Here is a 13200-nt window from a genome sequence, read left to right as displayed (position 1 = left end):
CAAAATAAAAAGTTTTTAAACATTTTAAGAAATTTTATACAGGACAAAGAATCTTAAGACATTGAATGTTATAATTTGGAATAGGCCAATATATCCAACTTAGTAGGTTTTAAAATACAGTTTTCTATTTTACTATGTAATTACATGTTCTAATTATACAACTAATTCCTGTAAGCATACTTATATAATTAAATGATATAATTACAGAGAGTAATTGCATAATTATTGTAATGACATAATTATAGTAACTACTCAATTGCAAAACATTCAATGCACAAGTAAAACAACCAAATTAATTGCTTTAATAAACTGTATCCAAAAAAGCCATTTTGAATTTTAAATAAAAATTTCATTTACAGATCAACCATAGCATATTTTTAAAACTCTCATATACCCATACATTTTAAGTGTATTGTTTTTGTCTCCGCTATTTTTAAAATACAGAAGTAGTTGAGAAAAATATTACAAATTAAATGTTTAAAATGAATTAATTTCCTAAAATTTACTAAATTCTCTAGTCCATTATTTTCTAGCATTTATTGCTAAGTATTTGAATGGAAGCAAGGAAAATGTTTTTGAGAGCAAACAGTTTTGATTTTTTCTCGTCGGTTCTTAATTTTTTTTTATATTTATTTATTTTTGAGACAGACAGAGAGAGAGAGAGAGAGAGAGACAGAGCACGAGTGGGGGAGGGGCAGAGACAGACAGGGAGACAGAATTTAAAACAGGCTCCAGGCTCTGAGCTGTCAGCACAGAGCCAGACGCAGGGCTCGAACTGGGGAATGGTGAGATCATGACCTGACCAGAAGTCGGACGCTCAACCAACTGAGCCACCCAGGTGCCCCTCGTCAGTTCTCAATAAAGAATCCTCCATGTAATTAGAGATTCATAACTATTTTTTATTAGTCTCAGGGCAAATAGGAAATCTATGGTGTGCATGCAAAATGCACCCAAACTTTCACATTCGACATTCAGAAGTTCATTATATAAATCACCAAGATGAATGCTCTCAGGAGATCCCTGGACATATTTTTGATTTGGATTAACATGAACTGATCCAATAATATGGCTCTTATTTTACTCCTATTAATATATCACTTTGGTTTATCAACGCCTCCCTTTGCATAGCACTTCCTGAAGTGTTTTGCAGAGTCAGCTCTAGGTCAGCTTCCCTTTTTTGATTATTTTCTCTTGCAAGTTTGTGCCTTTCCCCCAACCGTATGACAGATGTCTGTGCTACTTTTTCCAGGAGCATTTGTTTTATTTTTAGGAAAATAAATACTTCTGTTTGTCATTCCACTTTGATGTGAATTTAGAACATTTGACATTATAAATTCTTTTCTTTTCGAATCCTGAAAGCCTTTGACTATTAGTGGGGAACTGGGTGGAACGATCAGCAAATTTTATCTGTGAGAGAAATGGTGTGGTCGAAAAAGAACAACTCTGGTATTCTTGACATCGCAGCACACAGGCCTTCTCCCAATATTTGCATTTTGACACTAAAAAAATCATGGCACCCACACTTGTGTCTATGGTATTGAGAGCCTTTTAGCTTCCACAAAATGAGAGAGTAGTGAGATCTACTTTCAGCATCTGAAAGAATATCTTTTCCATGTAAATCTGCGATATTGGGATTATTTAAATGTTCTCTTACAGATTGTCATGATTAAAATTATAATTGAAGTTAAGTTATTTGCGGAGAAGTTAAACTTTTTGAGACGAAACCCACAGTACCTAAAATTGACCATTTTCAAATGAACAATTCAGTGGCACCTGTTTTCAAAACATTTCATCACCCCACAAGAAAGCCCAGTACCCACTATAGCTACTGAGAAATATTTCCAGTCCACTTTCTACTGGCATTTATTCTTCAAGTCTACTGTTGGGAAAACTTGGGATCAGATTCCTTGGAATGTGGGAAGCACATCTTTGCCCTACATTACTAAACTCTATAGATCCCGGAGCTCTACCCTATCTTAGGTACTCGCTTAAACTTATATCCTCAACGTCAGTCATGGGACTCATATCTCCTTACCCATGTCACTGCTGCTGATTTCTAAATATGCTCTCCACACCTCTACTAGGTAGGTGACCTCTACTGGGTTTTCCAGTGTTATTAATATATGATCTTCAGCTATTCCATGGAGAGTTAAAAAAAATGGTGTTAGGGTGAAAATGGAGCCCTTGTCTTATTCTGAACTTTAATGGGAGTGTACTAGTTTTTTTTTTTTTTTTTATTTAGGCGTGACGTTGGCTTTTGGTTTGTATCATTCGTATTGTTAAGAAACTGTCCACTTATGTCTACCATGCCTAAGCAAGTAAACAGCTAGGAAACAGAAGGGGTAGAAATGGGAGAAAACTCAGACTTCACCAGACTGTAATTTTCCTATTTTACGAGATGGGGGTAAAACCTCCTTTCCTTTGTGGGAATAAGTCCTCCTTCTACACTGTTTCTGATCTTTCTCCTCTATTGTAAGAGGTCCAGCATGGATGAAGTCTGCTAAGAGTTTCCCAATCCATCTTCATTCTTCATTTCTTTTCACAAATATTCTTTCAGGCTCTGGGACACCATTGTGTGATGTCATTACATCCTAGTTCTGTTGATTTTAATGTCACGTCTAAACCCAGCTACCTGCAAATTCAAATTGATCTCAGAAGTTAGGTGATTTCTCCTGAACTGTGATCATCAGGTAACGTGTCTGACTTTAAAAGGCAGGTTCGGTTTATTGAATTAAAATGCAGATTCCTGGCTTCACCTCAGAGCAGCTGAATCACAATATCCATGTATGGCCACGAGGAATCATATTTTAAAAGTAAAAATAAATCCCACATGACTTTTATTATTCTTAATTTTTTAATGTTTATTTATTTTGAGAGAGAGGGAGAGGGAGAGAGACAGAGAGAGACAGAGAGAGAGAGAGAAAGCTGGGGAGGTGGAAAGAGAGAGGGAGAGAATCCCAGGCAGGGTCTGCTCTGGGGCTTAATCTCACGAACTGTGGGATCATGACCTGAGCCGAAATCAAGAGTTGGATGCTTAACCAACTGAGCTACCCAGAGGCCCCAATCCCACATGATTTTTAAACGCAAGACAGATTGAAACTATTTATTTAGATGAGATAATTTTATAATATATGTTGCCTAATGAAGCCCACATCAGTGTATCTGCCAAAGGTATTTGGTGAAGGAAATAATTCTGAAGATTGCAAAACCCCCTTTCCACACAAAGGCAATCACCTTCTCCATCATGATCTTCAGGGAAAAGATGCAAGGTGAAAAATAATGTAATAGAGATATTAAAAGTATGCTCTTTACTAAAAATACTAAGTAACCATAGGGTTGGGATCATGTAGCATCTTTCTGGGTTTCTGGTATATTATTGAATGCATACATAATCTATTGTATTACTACTATTGTACCAGTTTTAATAATACAAGTCCCAAAGAAAGTATTCTAGTCAACATTTTTCTTCCATGCTGTGGCATTGTTTGGTATTTAGAAAAAGAATGGATAAAACCTGCCAACTTGCATCTCAACAATAAATTTTAAAACAAAATAAGCAATCATGTCAATGAGGCTTTTAATAACTGCTCATGATACAACAGAGCGTTTTAAATTATCATGAAGTAAGCACTTCATTTACATTCAACTAGGCATGGATTGTGTACTAATTAAACCATCACAGTGAGGGATACATCATCATGTGTTAAAAATACACAGACAGATAGTTCTTAATTGGAATTCTTGTACAGGCTTTAAGAAGAAGAATAAAGATTGTGTTTCAATTTGAAGTGGTTTTGTCAAGATGTGTGGTATAGATTTGAGACAAGACTTTATAGCAGGGCTTGATAACCAGCCACCAAATCCAGCCCACTGCCTGTTTTTGTAAATAAAGCTTTATTGCAGCACATCCGCATCTATTCCTTCTCTCATTGTCTGTGGCTGCTTTTACACTATGAGGGCACAGTTGAGTAGCTGTAACCAAACCCGTGTGACCTGCAAAGCCCAAAAGAATTACTATCTGGTGCCGTATGGAAAAAGTTTGCTGACTCCTCCTTCAGATGCATTCAGACCTCATTCTGTGATATCTTGTTCTTGGGTCATTTATTACGTTTCTATTGGTCTTATTTTTCTAACCAACAAAATGGGAATTAAATGACCTAATGTCTAGAGAGTTCTGAGCTACGTTTTAACTTAAGAGAGACCCTACACGTGGATCTGTAAAGCCCTTAGCTTCAAGTTGGTTATATTATGAGGTACAGGGGTTTAGGACTTGAACATATGAATTTTTGGAGAGATACAATTCAGTCGATAGCGTGGCGCTACTGGGGATGAGATGGGATCGGTCAGCGAAGTCATCTGAAGAAGCCGAAGGATGAGCTACAAAACAAAGAAGAGTGGATGTTGACTCTTTGAAGGAGAAGGTAATGCCTCTGAGGGTGGTATTTATAAAAAGATTTGGTGTTGGAAGAGTGTCCGGTCTTCAGAAAACCACAGGGGGGTTAGCAATCCTGTGTTTCAGTTGGTGGTGTCCATTGAGAGAATGCAAGTCTTTGGGAAAGACAAGTACTTGAGTGACAATGGCCATAGTCTTACAGTTCTAGCTCATGTGCAGCTTGTGACTGGGACTTGAAGACCTAAGTCCTCTGCTTCCTTTTGATTCTGAGGACTTTTGTTCAACAAAAACTGTCTTAAAAGATTTCCTTTTAAGGATTATGGTTTCAGCGTCGTTGCTAAGGAACTTCAGTGTATCACAAGATCAACAAGTTCTCCTATGTTTTCCACTAGAAACTGCAGAGGTTTACGTTTTCCGTTCAGATTGATGATCTGTTTTGAATTAATTTTAGCATATGATGCAATGCGTGGATTGAGATTCATTGTTTTGTGTATGAATATCAAATTTTTACACCACCACTTGGTAAAAAAGTTTTTCTCCATTGAATTGCCTTTGCATATGTCTTCTCAAAAATCAATTGGCCATATGTGCATGGGTCTATTTTTGGATTCTCTATTTTCATTCTTTGATATATATTTCCATCCTTCTGCAAGTATCACATCTTAAATACTGTGGGTATGTAGTTACATCTTTTTTTTTGTACTTGTCTTAAAATCAGGAAATGTGAGTTCTCCAACTCTCTGTTTCTTTTTCAGAATTGTTTTTAGCTCTTATGGTTCCTATTGAGGGTCCCCTGTCTACTTCTACAAAAACAAAGACAAAAGCTCCTTCCAGAATTTCTGTTACAAATGCACCGACTCTCTAGACAAAAAAAATCACATCTTAACAATATTGCATCTTTTAATCCATGAACATGTCTCCATTTATTTTGGACTTCTTTCATTAACGATTAATGTTTTGTAGTTTTTGCAATACCTACATATGTAAGCAATTCTCTTTTTTTGTGTGTATAAATTTAAACTGAACTAATTTATTTTCATTTTTAATTGTTCATTGCCAGTGTATACAAATATAATGAAATTTTGTATATTGATCTTTTACTCTGCAATCTACCTAAACTTTATTATAGTGGCTGTTTTTGTTGTTGCAGATTTATATGATTTTCTACATAGGTAATCAGGTCATCTGTAAGTACAGATGGTCGCATGTCTTCCTCCCCAATCTGTATTTCTTGCTCTATCGCACTGCCGAGAACCTTGAGTGATATTTGAATGAGTGGTGAGATGTGGTGAGACTTTACATCCTTTCCTTTCCCCAGATGTTGGAAGAAAACATTCAGTCTTTTACCATTAAATATGCTCATCAGCTGTAATTTTTGTACATGCTCTTTATCAGGTGAAGGAGGTTTCCTTATCTTTCTAGTTACTGCGAAAAATATTTTCATGATCAGATGTTTTTTCCAAATACTTTTTCTTCACATATTGAAATAGTCCTGATTGTCTTTAGTTTGCCGATGAGTTACATTACTTGATTTTTGCATGTTGAACCCAACTGGTGCATATTCCATTTTATATATGGTCATATTTAATTTACTAATATTTTTTTTTAATTTTTTTTCAACGTTTATTTATTTTTGGGACAGAGAGAGACAGAGCATGAACGGGGGAGGGGCAGAGAGAGAGGGAGACACAGAATCGGAAACAGGCTCCAGGCTCTGAGCCATCAGCCCAGAGCCTGACGCGGGGCTCGAACTCACGGACCGCGAGATCGTGACCTGGCTGAAGTCGGACGCTTAACCGACTGCGCCACCCAGGCGCCCCTAATTTACAAATATTTTGTTGAAGATTTTGTGTCAATCTTTATGAGGGATATGTGTGCAGTTTTCCTTTCTTATAATGCCTTTTTTTGGGTTTTGTTATTAGGGTAGTGCTGACCTTATAAAACAAGTTTTTCACCACCTGTGTGACTAAAGTTGGCTTCCGTGTTGACCTTTAAAAAAATTTTTTTAATGTTTCTTTATTTCTGACAGAGAGAGAGAGAGAGAGAGAGTGTAGGCAGTGAAGGGACAGAGAGAGAGGGAGACACAGAGTCCGAAGCAGGCTCCAGGCTCTGAGCCGTCAGCACAGAGCCTGACGTGGGGCTTGATCTCACGGACTGTGAGATCATGACTTGAGTGGAAGACGCTTAAACGACTGAGCCACCCGGGTGCCCCCGTGTTGACCTTTAATAAATAAAGTGCTCATATCAAGTTGCTATAATTAGTACTTGCTTCTATCAAGTCACCTGTCTGCAGTCAAAAATAATAATTTGGATGCGACTGCCCTTAAAACAGCTAAATGTGCCATCATGAAATTAAACTTTGTGCACATGTGTTACTAGAAGGAGGTGAGCCTTGCTATGGCCTTGCAGGTCCCACACACCACTGCAGTATGTGTTTCATGCCTGCCCTCAGCCCCCGTGTCCTTCTGCTGTCCGCTCATGTGTCAGCGTGAATGTTGTGTGCACATGGCTGTGCTGCAGAGGCCCAGGGTAAGGAGGCACGTGCTGATGCTTCTCTGTGTGCCCAGAGCCTGTCTCTGGTGGTATACCTCCCTTTTGCTATTAAAATGTCATATAATCCAGGCAACAATAAAAGAAGCAAGGCAGATTTAACAATAACTACAGCTGTAAGGTGAGCCTTTATTGTCTGCACAAAGCAAAACTGTCCAAAAGAGGGTGCGGGAAGATATTTATTGGTGAATGTATCATGTACAGCTAGAAAGACTGTGGTTCTATCAATAATGGGTTGTGTACTATATAAATATCACATTGATTTATTTTACTGATAGTGTTTTAAGGTTTTTCTACATCCTTAACTGATTTTATGGCTATTTGTTCTATCAATTTCTGAGAGTTAGGTTTTGAAATTTTCAATTATTATTGTGGATTAGTCTATTTCTCTTTTCAGTAGGGTTGGTTTTTGCCTCAGTCTTTTGCAAAAAGGATCCAAAGCCAAGTATTAATATTCCAGAGTTCTTTAGTGAATGTATTATCAAAAGCCTACCTACATTGACAAAATGTTTTCAAATACAATCTCGATGAAAGCAACTACTCAGATATCACACATTCCCAGGGTATGCACTGATATATTTCTAAGATGCTAAGTGAAACTCCCAATTCTGTTTCCCAATTGGCATATGATATACAATTTCTAAAAAAAAAAATGAACCTTCGGTTAATACGGACATATATTTCCCACCTAATGTAATACGTTCAGTCTTTGTGTACCATAGATTTTTATCCATTTCTACTCCTGACCTGCACATCAAGAGACTAATATTTTAATATTTTAGAGTGAGCATTTTTTGTTTCATTTCTTTTATAGTTAACTCAGTACACTATTTTTGAGAGAAAATAATTACATCATCTATCTTTTTAAAAAAATTTTAATGTTTATTTAATTTGGGGGGTGGGCAGAGACAGAGGGAGACAAAGAATCCAAAGCAGGCTCCAGGCTCTGAGCTGTCAGCATAGAACCCAACGTGGGGCTCGAACTCACAAACCATGAGACCATGGCCTAAGCTGAAGTCGGATGCTTAACCGACTGAACCACCCAGATGCCCCTCATCAACTGTCTTGTAAAGAGCTCAGCTAAGTTTCAAATGCTGCCATTCAACTCAAGGAAAGATACAAATTGCAGTGTCACAAAAATGGAAGTGTTGCTTCTTTTATGCTTTGGAAGCTTCAGTTGTAATGTAATGAACTCTATTAAAATAGGACATACATTATAAAACATCAAATTACTGAATTTCTTTGGATTATGTTTAATTTCAGTTTCCTAAGAGCATTCGACACATTAAATATTTATTACCACTACCTTTTTCCCTAACATGAGTCCTTATCAATTTTTATAATATTAAAAGGAATTAAGCACTGGAGAATTTTTTAAAGTGCTATGTAGTGAGGTAGTTAAACAATCGACTTGTACTTTTGTTTAGAGACATGACCATACAGTGTCCTTCATGTTCATTTGAACACTCCTAGTACACATAAACATTAAAACTCCTGGCATCTTGGGGCACCTGGGTGGCTCAGTTGGTTGAGTGTTCAACTTCAGGTGAGGTCATGGTTTCGTGGTTTGTAAGTTCAAGCCCCATGTCAGGTTCTGTGCTGACAGCTCAGAGCCTGGCACCTGCTTGGGATTCTGTGTCTCCCTCTCTTTCTGCCCCTCAACCACTTGCGCTCTGACTCTCTCTCTCAAAAATAAATAAACATTAAAAAAAAACCCACGACTCCTGGCATCTTAAAATATTTTGGCTTTTTCCATGTCACAGCTTATTTTATTTGATCTCAGACCATAAAAATACATGAAAATTATAGCTTTCTAAATGTAAGTTAATTTGACACAGAGTGATTTTACTAATGTTTTATGATTTTCCTTATTAAATTACACATTTATTTAAAGAATTTATTTATTTATTTATTTATTTATTTATTTATTTATTTTGAGAGAAAGAGAGAGAGGGAGCATGAGTGGGGGAACAGCAGAGAGAGGGGGAGAGAGAGAATCCCAAGCAGGCTCCATACTTAGCACGGAGCCCAACACAGAACTCGATGCCACCACTGTGAGATTATGACCTGAGCCAGAATCAAGAGTCAGATGCTCAACTGACTGAGCCACCCAGGCATCCCTTTAAAGAATATAATTTAATAGAATACCCAATGACTAAAAAAAAAAGTGCTATGTAGCTATCGCATTGCTTGATTCTATTGAATTTAAAATTATTAAAACATAAGCCATTTCAACAGTAGCCTCAGTATACTGAACTCTACACATCTACACTACGCTATGTTTTCTAGAAAAGGCATATTATTTTCAAGCAGAATGTCAAAGATTGCAATCTATGCAAACAGCTTGCCCCATCCCACTGTTGCAAAGGCAGAAACAAGACAAATGGAAATATGAATCCTAATCCACCGAGAAGAATGAGATTTCCCATATTTTAATCCAGTGAGGCTAGTGATTCATATCAGTCAGTGTTGATGGATAAAACATACATATGAGAGAAAGTAGTCGTGGTCCGCTGCAAATTGCTTTTCTCATGGAGCCGAATGGCAAGATTTTTGTGTTTTTAAACTTATCAGACTTTTTAGAAGATAGTGTAATTATTGCTCTGAAAGTGTCATATAATTCAGTTACTAATAAAGGAAACAAAACAAATTTAACAATAGTCACATTTTAATTACTTAAAAAAAAGTAGATGTATAGTATTTTGTTACGTCTTCTAGTGGTATTTGCTTAATACCTTTACGTCATAATTGCAAAAATGCATACGTTGAAAAGGAATTTACTGAACTGGTCACCGTATCTTTCAGTTGATATCCATGCCTGTTGGGATATCTCCTTGTGAGCAACCTTCACTGACATAAAGAAATTCTTGGGGCCAAACAGTGAGTTCAGCACATGCCTAACCAATGACTCGATGCATTTTCTTTACAGCCAGCCAGCAAGGATGTGGTTGGTCATCAAACTTGCACTCACAGCTGAAATATCCAAGACTATTCTAGAAAAATGTGAGTTTTCTGCCTCTTGTATACATGGAGAACCAAAATAATCCTAGATTTTTTGAAATTCTTAATGGTATTTACCAGAAGCCAGAAAGTGGAAATCAAAGGGCTTCTGAATGGTGTATATGAATAGCAGGAAAGAATGAACATTTAGCAGCCTGTTGTGTTCAGAAGCACATATTATTTACATGATATTGTAACACCCCCGTGCAGCACTATCATCCTTTTATTTCCTAATTAGAGGAGGCAACCAAAGTTTGAGGAAGTAAAATAAAGAATCTGATATCACACAGAAACTTGCAAAAGTAGGACTTTGATTATCACTCTAATTACAGCATTGTTTCACGCAAGTAAAACAAAACTATCCTGTGAAAAAATCCCAAAGATCCTCACTTACCATGAACATACATTTCAATGACACTACAGTTTGTTAAGCATAGGTCATTCTTCCCAGACACTGTATTTCCCATCCAGTCCTAATATCGGCTAGAGATGATCACCCCTCTCCCTTGGAGTTTTCATGTGGAGCTCTTTACCGATTCATCGTTTGTGCAGCTGAAGTACTTCCTGCCTAAGACCTAGCAGGAAGCGTGTTACTGGTGAAGAATGAAGAGGGGTAACCTAATTAGTGAAGGAGCTCATTAAAGTCTATGTTTTAGCTTTTCCATTTTAAATGTTTGATCTGTATTCTTGGATATCAACCTCTAGACTGTTTTCAGTTAAAATGTCCTTTAAAAAATTGATCTACATTTCAAATTGAAATCATCTACGTGCACAATACAAATGTACTTTAGTGAAGAGGGACTGAGTAATTTCAGAATTATGACATTAGATTATATCTACTTATTTTTAAAAATGTATAATGCCAGGATATCATGGTGAAATTGATCCTTATTTACATAACGCTGAAGACAGGGTGCACAGAAACACACATGGTAAAACCAAACAGTAATTCAAGCATGCTTGCATCCAGTGATACATAATCTTACATGTGACAATAAGGCAAAGCAACCAAGAATCGACACACATTATGCTGGGGTCTTAGTTCAGGTTGCTAGAACAGAAGACCACAGACAGAGTGGCTTGAACAATAGACATTTATTTCTCACCATTAGGGAGGCTGGAAGTCTAAGATCAGAGTGCCAACATGGCCAGGTTGTGGTGAGGGCCCTCTTCCTGGTTTACAGGCATCCTCCTTCTTACTGTATCCTCACACAATGGATGGAGAGAGAGAGAGAGAGAGAGAGAGAAAGAAAGAAAGAGAGAGAGATGGAGATATGGAGAGAGAGAGAGAGAGAGTTAGCTTCTAAAGATCCCCCCTTCTGAAAACAATCATATTGGAGATTAGGCTTCAATACCTGAATCTTGAGGGGACACAAACTTTCAGTCCATCCTGGTTGACTATGGCCTTGTTTAAAATCATCAGTCCTCTACTATGAAAGATTGAAAGGCTGTTTTTAAATTCAGGCAAAGTACATCATGTATACAAAATGTGAGGAAATGCCATGCAACCAATGAATATGGTAATTAAAAAGCTTTTGGAAGATTATCAGAAAATAAAGTTGAAAAAAATGAAATTTTATGAACTCTGGCTTAGTCTATATATAAAGTATGCGTGGATATAGGCAGGAACTGAAAGAGTGGAAAAAACAAACTGATCTGAGAAGATGAAATTGTGGGTAATATTTTCCTTGTTAAAAATTCACTTATTTTTAAATCATTGCTTCTTCAACTTTAATGTGCAGACGAGTCACCTGGGGGTCTTGTTAAAATGTGAGTTCCAACTCAGCAGGCGTGGGGAGGGTATGAGATTCTGCATTTTACAAGCTCCCAAGTGGTATCTGTGTTGGTGATTTGAGGATCACACTTTCGGTAGCAAGGGTCTCTATTATCCAGGTAGGTAGAAATTAGGAAAAAAGAAGGGAATTACCCCCAGAAACACTCCTCTCAGGTTTCAACTTGCACAGAAATTGTTCCTTTGGCCATGATCATGGGAAACATCACTGGAAAGGGAAGGAACCTCTCCCCAGTGAGGACCAAAATGTATGTCCTATCAAGCATTTTGCCAGTCTTCTTCCACACTGTATCTCAAAGCCTAGCACACTTTTGGGCAGTGATAGGCGCTCAGTAGTTGTCCAAACTATGAACAAAAAAAGTAGTTTGTTTGCTTTGAATCTTAATCTTAAACTTCTCTTTAGCACAGCAGCAGCCCTTCTTCATTCAAGTCTGTGGCAGCCTGTCCCCTGCCTCCATGTTCTTTCTTCCTTCCTCCCTCACTCTTCCTTTCTTTCTCTTTCTTCATTTCTTCTCTCCCTTTCTCTCTTTCTCTCTCTCTACTTCCCTCCCTCCCTTTTTTCCTTCCTTCCTTCCTTCCTTCCTTCCTTCCTTCCTTCCTTCCTTCCTCATCCAGCTTATTCATTTATTTGGAGAGGGAGAGAGAGAGCACACAAGCGGGAGAGGAGCAGAGAGAGAGCATCCCAAGTAGGCTCTGTGTCCTCAGCACAGAACCCAATGCGAGATCATGACCTGAGCTGAAATCCAGAGTTAGTCGCCTAGGTTGCTGAGCCACCTAGGCGCCCCCATTTTTTTCTTTTTTAATTAAAGACAATACTCATGATAATCTTATTCTCCCTTTCCCGATTTTTGCCTTTGTCATAAGCCTTGCGAAAGGGACTAGCTCTGAAACTGACCTTTACCTAATCGATACCCAGTGTTTTTAAAAGTGGAGGGGGAACCTCTCAGACACCCTCTGTGTCTGATGACAGGGGGCTTGCCATTCTTGCTTGCTGCTGTGTTCCCAGGACACAAAATGTTTCCTATCCCTAGTGAGCATTGATACAGATTTTTGGAATGAATGGGGGAAATGACTAATATTCATACTAATTTTGTCTTTAATTTTTAAATATTTTGTACGTGATGGATTTTTGCATTAATTTTTATTTTTAAAATATTGTATTAAAATTATTTACCTTGAATGTTGAGGGTTTTTTTTTGGGGGGGGGGATGTTATCTCCTTAAATGTTGCAGCAGAGGCAAGTGCTCGATTGCTTCCCCTCATTCCGGGCAAGCGGTGCCAAAATGCAGTATCTACCGCTGAGATGCTGAATTCTTTTTTTAAGAAACAGTTTTGCGGTAATGATTCAACATAAAAATACCTTATGGAAAATATTTCGTTTCTTAAGGCGTTTAATAAGAATTGCAATTTCGTTTTGTCAGCTTAACCTGAGAGTGCATGTATTATAGTAGAACAAATCGGGAAA

Source organism: Herpailurus yagouaroundi, unplaced genomic scaffold, assembly GCF_014898765.1.
Source record: "Herpailurus yagouaroundi ecotype Mexico unplaced genomic scaffold, PumYag 142, whole genome shotgun sequence".
Classification (NCBI taxonomy): domain Eukaryota; kingdom Metazoa; phylum Chordata; class Mammalia; order Carnivora; family Felidae; genus Herpailurus; species Herpailurus yagouaroundi.
Note: the sequence above shows the minus strand (reverse complement) of the source record.